The sequence below is a fragment of the Cetorhinus maximus genome, unplaced genomic scaffold (assembly GCF_964194155.1).
Source record: "Cetorhinus maximus unplaced genomic scaffold, sCetMax3.hap1.1 HAP1_SCAFFOLD_2274, whole genome shotgun sequence".
In the NCBI taxonomy this organism is placed as follows: domain Eukaryota; kingdom Metazoa; phylum Chordata; class Chondrichthyes; order Lamniformes; family Cetorhinidae; genus Cetorhinus; species Cetorhinus maximus.
In genome coordinates, this window is record NW_027598213.1 from 23,789 (window position 1) to 32,500 (window position 8,712).

The window sequence follows — 8,712 nt, forward strand, 5'->3', positions numbered from 1 at the left end:
GAGGCAAAGTGTTTTCCAGAGAAATGGTTAACCAATTGGACTTAGTCTCTGGCAGAGAGGCAAAGTGTTTTCAAGAGAAATGGTTAACCAATTGGACTTAGTCTCTGGCAGAGAGGCAAAGTGTTTTCCAGAGAAATGGTTAACCAATTGGACTTTGTCTCTGGCAGAGAGGCAAAGTGTTTTCACGAGAAATGGTTAACCAATTGGACTTAGTCTCTGGCGGAGAGACAAAGTGTTTTCAAGAGAAATGGTTAACCAATTGGACTTAGTCTCTGGCAGAGAGGCAAAGTGTTTTCAAGAGAAATGGTTAACCAATTGAACTTGGTCTCTGAACGGCAGGCAAATTGTGGCCTTGAGAAATGATTAACCAATTGGACTTAGTCTCTGGCGGAGAGACAAAGTGTTTTCACGAGAAATGGTTAACCAATTGGACTTAGTCTCTGGCAGAGAGGCAAAGTGTTTTCCTGAGAAATGGTTAACCAATTGGACTTAGTCTCTGCCGGAGAGACAAAGTGTTTTCACGAGAAATGGTTAACCAATTGGACTTAGTCTCTGGCAGAGAGGCAAAGTGTTTTCCTGAGAAATGGTTAACCAATTGGACTTAGTCTCTGGCAGAGAGGCAAAGTGTTTTCACGAGAAATGGTTAACCAATTGGACTTAGTCTCTGGCAGAGAGGCAAAGTGTTTTCAAGAGAAATGGTTAACCAATTGGACTTAGTCTCTGGCAGAGAGGCAAAGCGTTTTCCTGAGAAATGGTTAACCAATTGGACTTGGTCTCTGAGCGGCAGGCAAATTGTGGCCTTGAGAAATGATTAACCAATTGGACTTAGTCTCTGCCGGAGAGACAAAGTGTTTTCACGAGAAATGGTTAACCAATTGGACTTAGTCTCTGGCAGAGAGGCAAAGTGTTTTCCTGAGAAATGGTTAACCAATTGGACTTAGTCTCTGGCAGAGAGGCAAAGTGTTTTCACGAGAAATGGGTAACCAATTGGACTTAGTCTCTGGCAGAGAGGCAAAGTGTTTTCAAGAGAAATGGTTAACCAATTGGACTTCGTCTCTGGCAGAGAGGCAAAGTGTTTTCCAGAGAAATGGTTAACCAATTGGACTTAGTCTCTGGCGGAGAGACAAAGTGTTTTCAAGAGAAATGGATAACCAATTGGACTTAGTCTCTGGCAGAGAGGCAAAGTGTTTTCACGAGAAATGGGTAACCAATTGGACTTAGTCTCTGGCAGAGAGGCAAAGTGTTTTCAAGAGAAATGGTTAACCAATTGGACTTAGTCTCTGGCGGAGAGACAAAGTGTTTTCAAGAGAAATGGTTAACCAATTGGACTTAGTCTCTGGCAGAGAGGCAAAGTGTTTTCAAGAGAAATGGTTAACCAATTGGACTTGGTCTCTGAACGGCAGGCAAATTGTGGCCTTGAGAAATGATTAACCAATTGGACTTAGTCTCTGGCGGAGAGGCAAAGTGTTTTCACGAGAAATGGTTAACCAATTGGACTTCGTCTCTGGCAGAGAGGCAAAGTGTTTTCCTGAGAAATGGTTAACCAATTGGACTTAGTCTCTGGCAGAGAGGCAAAGTGTTTTCACGAGAAATGGATAACCAATTGGACTTAGTCTCTGGCAGAGAGGCAAAGTGTTTTCCTGAGAAATGGTTAACCAATTGGACTTAGTCTCTGGCAGAGAGGCAAAGCGTTTTCCTGAGAAATGGTTAACCAATTGGACTTAGTCTCTGGCGGAGAGGCAAAGTGTTTTCAAGAGAAATGGTTAACCAATTGGACTTAGTCTCTGGCGGAGAGGCAAAGTGTTTTCACGAGAAATGGTTAACCAATTGGACTTAGTCTCTGAACGGCAGGCAAACTGTGCCCCTGAGAAATGGTTAACCAATTGGACTTCGTCTCTGGCAGAGAGGCAAAGTGTTTTCAAGAGAAATGGTTAACCAATTGGACTTGGTCTCTGAACGGCAGGCAAATTGTGGCCTTGAGAAATGATTAACCAATTGGACTTAGTCTCTGGCGGAGAGGCAAAGTGTTTTCACGAGAAATGGTTAACCAATTGGACTTCGTCTCTGGCAGAGAGGCAAAGTGTTTTCCTGAGAAATGGTTAACCAATTGGACTTAGTCTCTGGCAGAGAGGCAAAGTGTTTTCACGAGAAATGGATAACCAATTGGACTTAGTCTCTGGCAGAGAGGCAAAGCGTTTTCCTGAGAAATGGTTAACCAATTGGACTTAGTCTCTGGCGGAGAGGCAAAGTGTTTTCAAGAGAAATGGTTAACCAATTGGACTTAGTCTCTGGCGGAGAGGCAAAGTGTTTTCACGAGAAATGGTTAACCAATTGGACTTAGTCTCTGAACGGCAGGCAAATTGTGGCCTTGAGAAATGATTAACCAATTGGACTTAGTCTCTGGCGGAGAGGCAAAGTGTTTTCTCGAGAAATAATGAACCAATGAGGACAATGGACCTCGGGTTGCATTGGCAGGCCGGGCAAAGTGGCTCTTGGGCCCGCGAGAGCAAAATCCGTGCACAGACGGAAGTCCATGAGGTCAGATCCGAGGCCTTTACCCGGCACCCGGTGGGGGTATTCCCGCAGAGAGTAGCGAATCTGCCCGGCGACGGGTCAAGTTGCAATTTCTGGCATGCCACTCCTGGAGCTGGTTCATGAGTTCCCCTCGGAAGTCCCGATGAGGAAAGGGCAAAATGGCGTTTTGCGGGCTTTGGGGCCTCTTCGTCGGTAGGACTACCGCCCGACCTTACGGTTGGAATTGTCGGCAGGGGAGGTTGGCGGGGTACCTGCAGAATAGTAGGAGGTGGCAAATCGAGAATCGGTCGACATCGCCAAAAACCTTCTCGAGCCTCCAGGTCTGCAGGGACCGACCCAGGCTGCCGCCAAACCGACCGAGAGGCCCTGCCGGCGGCCATTTTTGGCCATTTTCGGCATTTTTCGCCTCTTTCGGCCGGGATGGAAAAGCGGCGGCCTGAAGCCCGGGCCTGCCCGGGGAGGCCTCCTAATCGCCCGGGGGACCGGATTTGCCCCGGTGAGAGCCCCCGAAACGCCCCGAAGCCGGCCGGGAAGGCGGCCAAGGGCGAAGCACCTCGCATTGCGTTGGCAGGCCGTGCAAAGTGGCCTCCGGGCCCGCGAGACAATGCAGGGTGCCCTCGGTGTGCCCCTGAGAAATGGTTAACCAAACGAAGGACAGTGCGCCTCGGATTGCATTGGCAGGCCGTGCAAAGGGGCCCCCGGGCCCGCGAGACGTTACAGGTTGCCCTCGGTGTGCCCCTGAGAAATGGTTAACCAATTGGACTTAGTCTCTGGCAGAGAGACAAAGTGTTTTCACGAGAAATGGTTAACCAATTGGACTTAGTCTCTGGCAGAGAGGCAAAGTGTTTTCCAGAGAAATGGTTAACCAATTGGACTTAGTCTCTGGCAGAGAGGCAAAGTGTTTTCAAGAGAAATGGTTAACCAATTGGACTTAGTCTCTGGCAGAGAGGCAAAGTGTTTTCCAGAGAAATGGTTAACCAATTGGACTTTGTCTCTGGCAGAGAGGCAAAGTGTTTTCACGAGAAATGGTTAACCAATTGGACTTAGTCTCTGGCGGAGAGACAAAGTGTTTTCAAGAGAAATGGTTAACCAATTGGACTTAGTCTCTGGCAGAGAGGCAAAGTGTTTTCAAGAGAAATGGTTAACCAATTGAACTTGGTCTCTGAACGGCAGGCAAATTGTGGCCTTGAGAAATGATTAACCAATTGGACTTAGTCTCTGGCGGAGAGACAAAGTGTTTTCACGAGAAATGGTTAACCAATTGGACTTAGTCTCTGGCAGAGAGGCAAAGTGTTTTCCTGAGAAATGGTTAACCAATTGGACTTAGTCTCTGCCGGAGAGACAAAGTGTTTTCACGAGAAATGGTTAACCAATTGGACTTAGTCTCTGGCAGAGAGGCAAAGTGTTTTCCTGAGAAATGGTTAACCAATTGGACTTAGTCTCTGGCAGAGAGGCAAAGTGTTTTCACGAGAAATGGGTAACCAATTGGACTTAGTCTCTGGCAGAGAGGCAAAGTGTTTTCAAGAGAAATGGTTAACCAATTGGACTTCGTCTCTGGCAGAGAGGCAAAGTGTTTTCCAGAGAAATGGTTAACCAATTGGACTTAGTCTCTGGCGGAGAGACAAAGTGTTTTCAAGAGAAATGGATAACCAATTGGACTTAGTCTCTGGCAGAGAGGCAAAGTGTTTTCACGAGAAATGGGTAACCAATTGGACTTAGTCTCTGGCAGAGAGGCAAAGTGTTTTCAAGAGAAATGGTTAACCAATTGGACTTAGTCTCTGGCGGAGAGACAAAGTGTTTTCAAGAGAAATGGTTAACCAATTGGACTTAGTCTCTGGCAGAGAGGCAAAGTGTTTTCAAGAGAAATGGTTAACCAATTGGACTTGGTCTCTGAACGGCAGGCAAATTGTGGCCTTGAGAAATGATTAACCAATTGGACTTAGTCTCTGGCGGAGAGGCAAAGTGTTTTCACGAGAAATGGTTAACCAATTGGACTTCGTCTCTGGCAGAGAGGCAAAGTGTTTTCCTGAGAAATGGTTAACCAATTGGACTTAGTCTCTGGCAGAGAGGCAAAGTGTTTTCACGAGAAATGGATAACCAATTGGACTTAGTCTCTGGCAGAGAGGCAAAGTGTTTTCCTGAGAAATGGTTAACCAATTGGACTTAGTCTCTGGCAGAGAGGCAAAGCGTTTTCCTGAGAAATGGTTAACCAATTGGACTTAGTCTCTGGCGGAGAGGCAAAGTGTTTTCAAGAGAAATGGTTAACCAATTGGACTTAGTCTCTGGCGGAGAGGCAAAGTGTTTTCACGAGAAATGGTTAACCAATTGGACTTAGTCTCTGAACGGCAGGCAAACTGTGCCCCTGAGAAATGGTTAACCAATTGGACTTCGTCTCTGGCAGAGAGGCAAAGTGTTTTCAAGAGAAATGGTTAACCAATTGGACTTGGTCTCTGAACGGCAGGCAAATTGTGGCCTTGAGAAATGATTAACCAATTGGACTTAGTCTCTGGCGGAGAGGCAAAGTGTTTTCACGAGAAATGGTTAACCAATTGGACTTCGTCTCTGGCAGAGAGGCAAAGTGTTTTCCTGAGAAATGGTTAACCAATTGGACTTAGTCTCTGGCAGAGAGGCAAAGTGTTTTCACGAGAAATGGATAACCAATTGGACTTAGTCTCTGGCAGAGAGGCAAAGCGTTTTCCTGAGAAATGGTTAACCAATTGGACTTAGTCTCTGGCGGAGAGGCAAAGTGTTTTCAAGAGAAATGGTTAACCAATTGGACTTAGTCTCTGGCGGAGAGGCAAAGTGTTTTCACGAGAAATGGTTAACCAATTGGACTTAGTCTCTGAACGGCAGGCAAATTGTGGCCTTGAGAAATGATTAACCAATTGGACTTAGTCTCTGGCGGAGAGGCAAAGTGTTTTCTCGAGAAATAATGAACCAATGAGGACAATGGACCTCGGGTTGCATTGGCAGGCCGGGCAAAGTGGCTCTTGGGCCCGCGAGAGCAAAATCCGTGCACAGACGGAAGTCCATGAGGTCAGATCCGAGGCCTTTACCCGGCACCCGGTGGGGGTATTCCCGCAGAGAGTAGCGAATCTGCCCGGCGACGGGTCAAGTTGCAATTTCTGGCATGCCACTCCTGGAGCTGGTTCATGAGTTCCCCTCGGAAGTCCCGATGAGGAAAGGGCAAAATGGCGTTTTGCGGGCTTTGGGGCCTCTTCGTCGGTAGGACTACCGCCCGACCTTACGGTTGGAATTGTCGGCAGGGGAGGTTGGCGGGGTACCTGCAGAATAGTAGGAGGTGGCAAATCGAGAATCGGTCGACATCGCCAAAAACCTTCTCGAGCCTCCAGGTCTGCAGGGACCGACCCAGGCTGCCGCCAAACCGACCGAGAGGCCCTGCCGGCGGCCATTTTTGGCCATTTTCGGCATTTTTCGCCTCTTTCGGCCGGGATGGAAAAGCGGCGGCCTGAAGCCCGGGCCTGCCCGGGGAGGCCTCCTAATCGCCCGGGGGACCGGATTTGCCCCGGTGAGAGCCCCCGAAACGCCCCGAAGCCGGCCGGGAAGGCGGCCAAGGGCGAAGCACCTCGCATTGCGTTGGCAGGCCGTGCAAAGTGGCCTCCGGGCCCGCGAGACAATGCAGGGTGCCCTCGGTGTGCCCCTGAGAAATGGTTAACCAAACGAAGGACAGTGCGCCTCGGATTGCATTGGCAGGCCGTGCAAAGGGGCCCCCGGGCCCGCGAGACGTTACAGGTTGCCCTCGGTGTGCCCCTGAGAAATGGTTAACCAATTGGACTTAGTCTCTGGCAGAGAGACAAAGTGTTTTCACGAGAAATGGTTAACCAATTGGACTTAGTCTCTGGCAGAGAGGCAAAGTGTTTTCCAGAGAAATGGTTAACCAATTGGACTTAGTCTCTGGCAGAGAGGCAAAGTGTTTTCAAGAGAAATGGTTAACCAATTGGACTTAGTCTCTGGCAGAGAGGCAAAGTGTTTTCCAGAGAAATGGTTAACCAATTGGACTTTGTCTCTGGCAGAGAGGCAAAGTGTTTTCACGAGAAATGGTTAACCAATTGGACTTAGTCTCTGGCGGAGAGACAAAGTGTTTTCAAGAGAAATGGTTAACCAATTGGACTTAGTCTCTGGCAGAGAGGCAAAGTGTTTTCAAGAGAAATGGTTAACCAATTGAACTTGGTCTCTGAACGGCAGGCAAATTGTGGCCTTGAGAAATGATTAACCAATTGGACTTAGTCTCTGGCGGAGAGACAAAGTGTTTTCACGAGAAATGGTTAACCAATTGGACTTAGTCTCTGGCAGAGAGGCAAAGTGTTTTCCTGAGAAATGGTTAACCAATTGGACTTAGTCTCTGCCGGAGAGACAAAGTGTTTTCACGAGAAATGGTTAACCAATTGGACTTAGTCTCTGGCAGAGAGGCAAAGTGTTTTCCTGAGAAATGGTTAACCAATTGGACTTAGTCTCTGGCAGAGAGGCAAAGTGTTTTCACGAGAAATGGTTAACCAATTGGACTTAGTCTCTGGCAGAGAGGCAAAGTGTTTTCAAGAGAAATGGTTAACCAATTGGACTTAGTCTCTGGCAGAGAGGCAAAGCGTTTTCCTGAGAAATGGTTAACCAATTGGACTTGGTCTCTGAGCGGCAGGCAAATTGTGGCCTTGAGAAATGATTAACCAATTGGACTTAGTCTCTGGCGGAGAGGCAAAGTGTTTTCCTGAGAAATGGTTAACCAATTGGACTTAGTCTCTGAACGGCAGGCAAATTGCGGCCATGAGAAATGGTTAACCAATTGGACTTAGTCTCTGGCAGAGAGGCAAAGTGTTTTCCTGAGAAATGGTTAACCAATTGGACTTAGTCTGTGAACAGCAGGCAAATTGCGGCCATGAGAAATGGTTAACCAATTGGACTTAGTCTCTGGCAGAGAGGCAAAGTGTTTTCCTGAGAAATGGTTAACCAATTGGACTTAGTCTCTGGCGGAGAGGCAAAGTGTTTCCCGTTGTAATGGTTGGCCAATGCACTTCGGATTGCGTTGGTAGGCCGTGGAAAGTGGCTCTTGGGCCCGCGAGAGCAAAATCCGTGCGCAGACGGAAGTCCATGAGGTCAGATCCGAGGCCTTTACCCGGCACCCGGTGGGGGTATTCCCGCAGAGAGTAGCGGGTGTGCCCGGCGACGGGTCAAGTTGCAATTTCTGGCATACCACTCCTGGAGCTCGTTAATGAGTTCCCCTCGGAAGTCCCGATGAGAAAATGGCAAAATGGCGTTTTGCGGGCTTTGGGGCCTCCTGGACGGTAGGCCTACCGCCCGACCTTACGGTTGCAATTGTTGGCAGGGGAGGTTGGCGGGGTACCCGGAGATTTTCGGGGACACGATTTTCAGAACATTTTCAGACAACGGTCACACTTTAAAAATGCCCAGAAAAGTGCGACTTTGAGGGTGGTAAGCGTTTTCAAATAGAATACCTTTCAAAGAGCTCTCGGAAGTCCTATATGAGGATTTAAGATGAATTTGTGCGGGCTTTCCGAACTCCGTTGTCGGTCTGAAATATCGGCCAGGGTCCAGACCGGTGGTAACCCTGGTTTAATAAACATGGCGTGTGGCGAAAAGAACAGACAAAATGACAAAGTGTCAAATATATATATACATGTGTATTTATGAACAAAAAAAATCACAAAGTGTCACCTGGCGGTGTACTTGATGATGAAAAATAAAAATACAAAGTCTGTTCACAGGCACCTTTGGGGCGGGGGTGCCTGAGTCCCCTTGGGTTGCACACTATAGAGTGTTTGACATGGACAGAGTCAACACTGTGTGCGTGCCCAGAACCCTTTTGAACGCAGGCGACGCACGCCGGTCGGCATTTCCTCTCCGTGCGAGCGCCAACAGGTTGCTTCCGTTGTTTTACAAATAAGAAAATTGTATTTATGAGCAGCAAAAAAAAAAATCACAAAGTTTCACCTGGCGGTGTACTTGATGATGAGAAATAAAAATACAAAGCCTGTTCACAGGCACCTAGGGGGCGGGCGGGGTGCCTGAGTCCCCTTGGGTTGCACACTGTAGTGTTTGACATGGGCAGAGTCAGCACTGTGTGCGTGCCCAGAACCGATGTGAAAGCAGGCGACGCACGCCAGTCGGCATTTCCTAGCCGTGCGAGCGCCAACATGTTGCTTC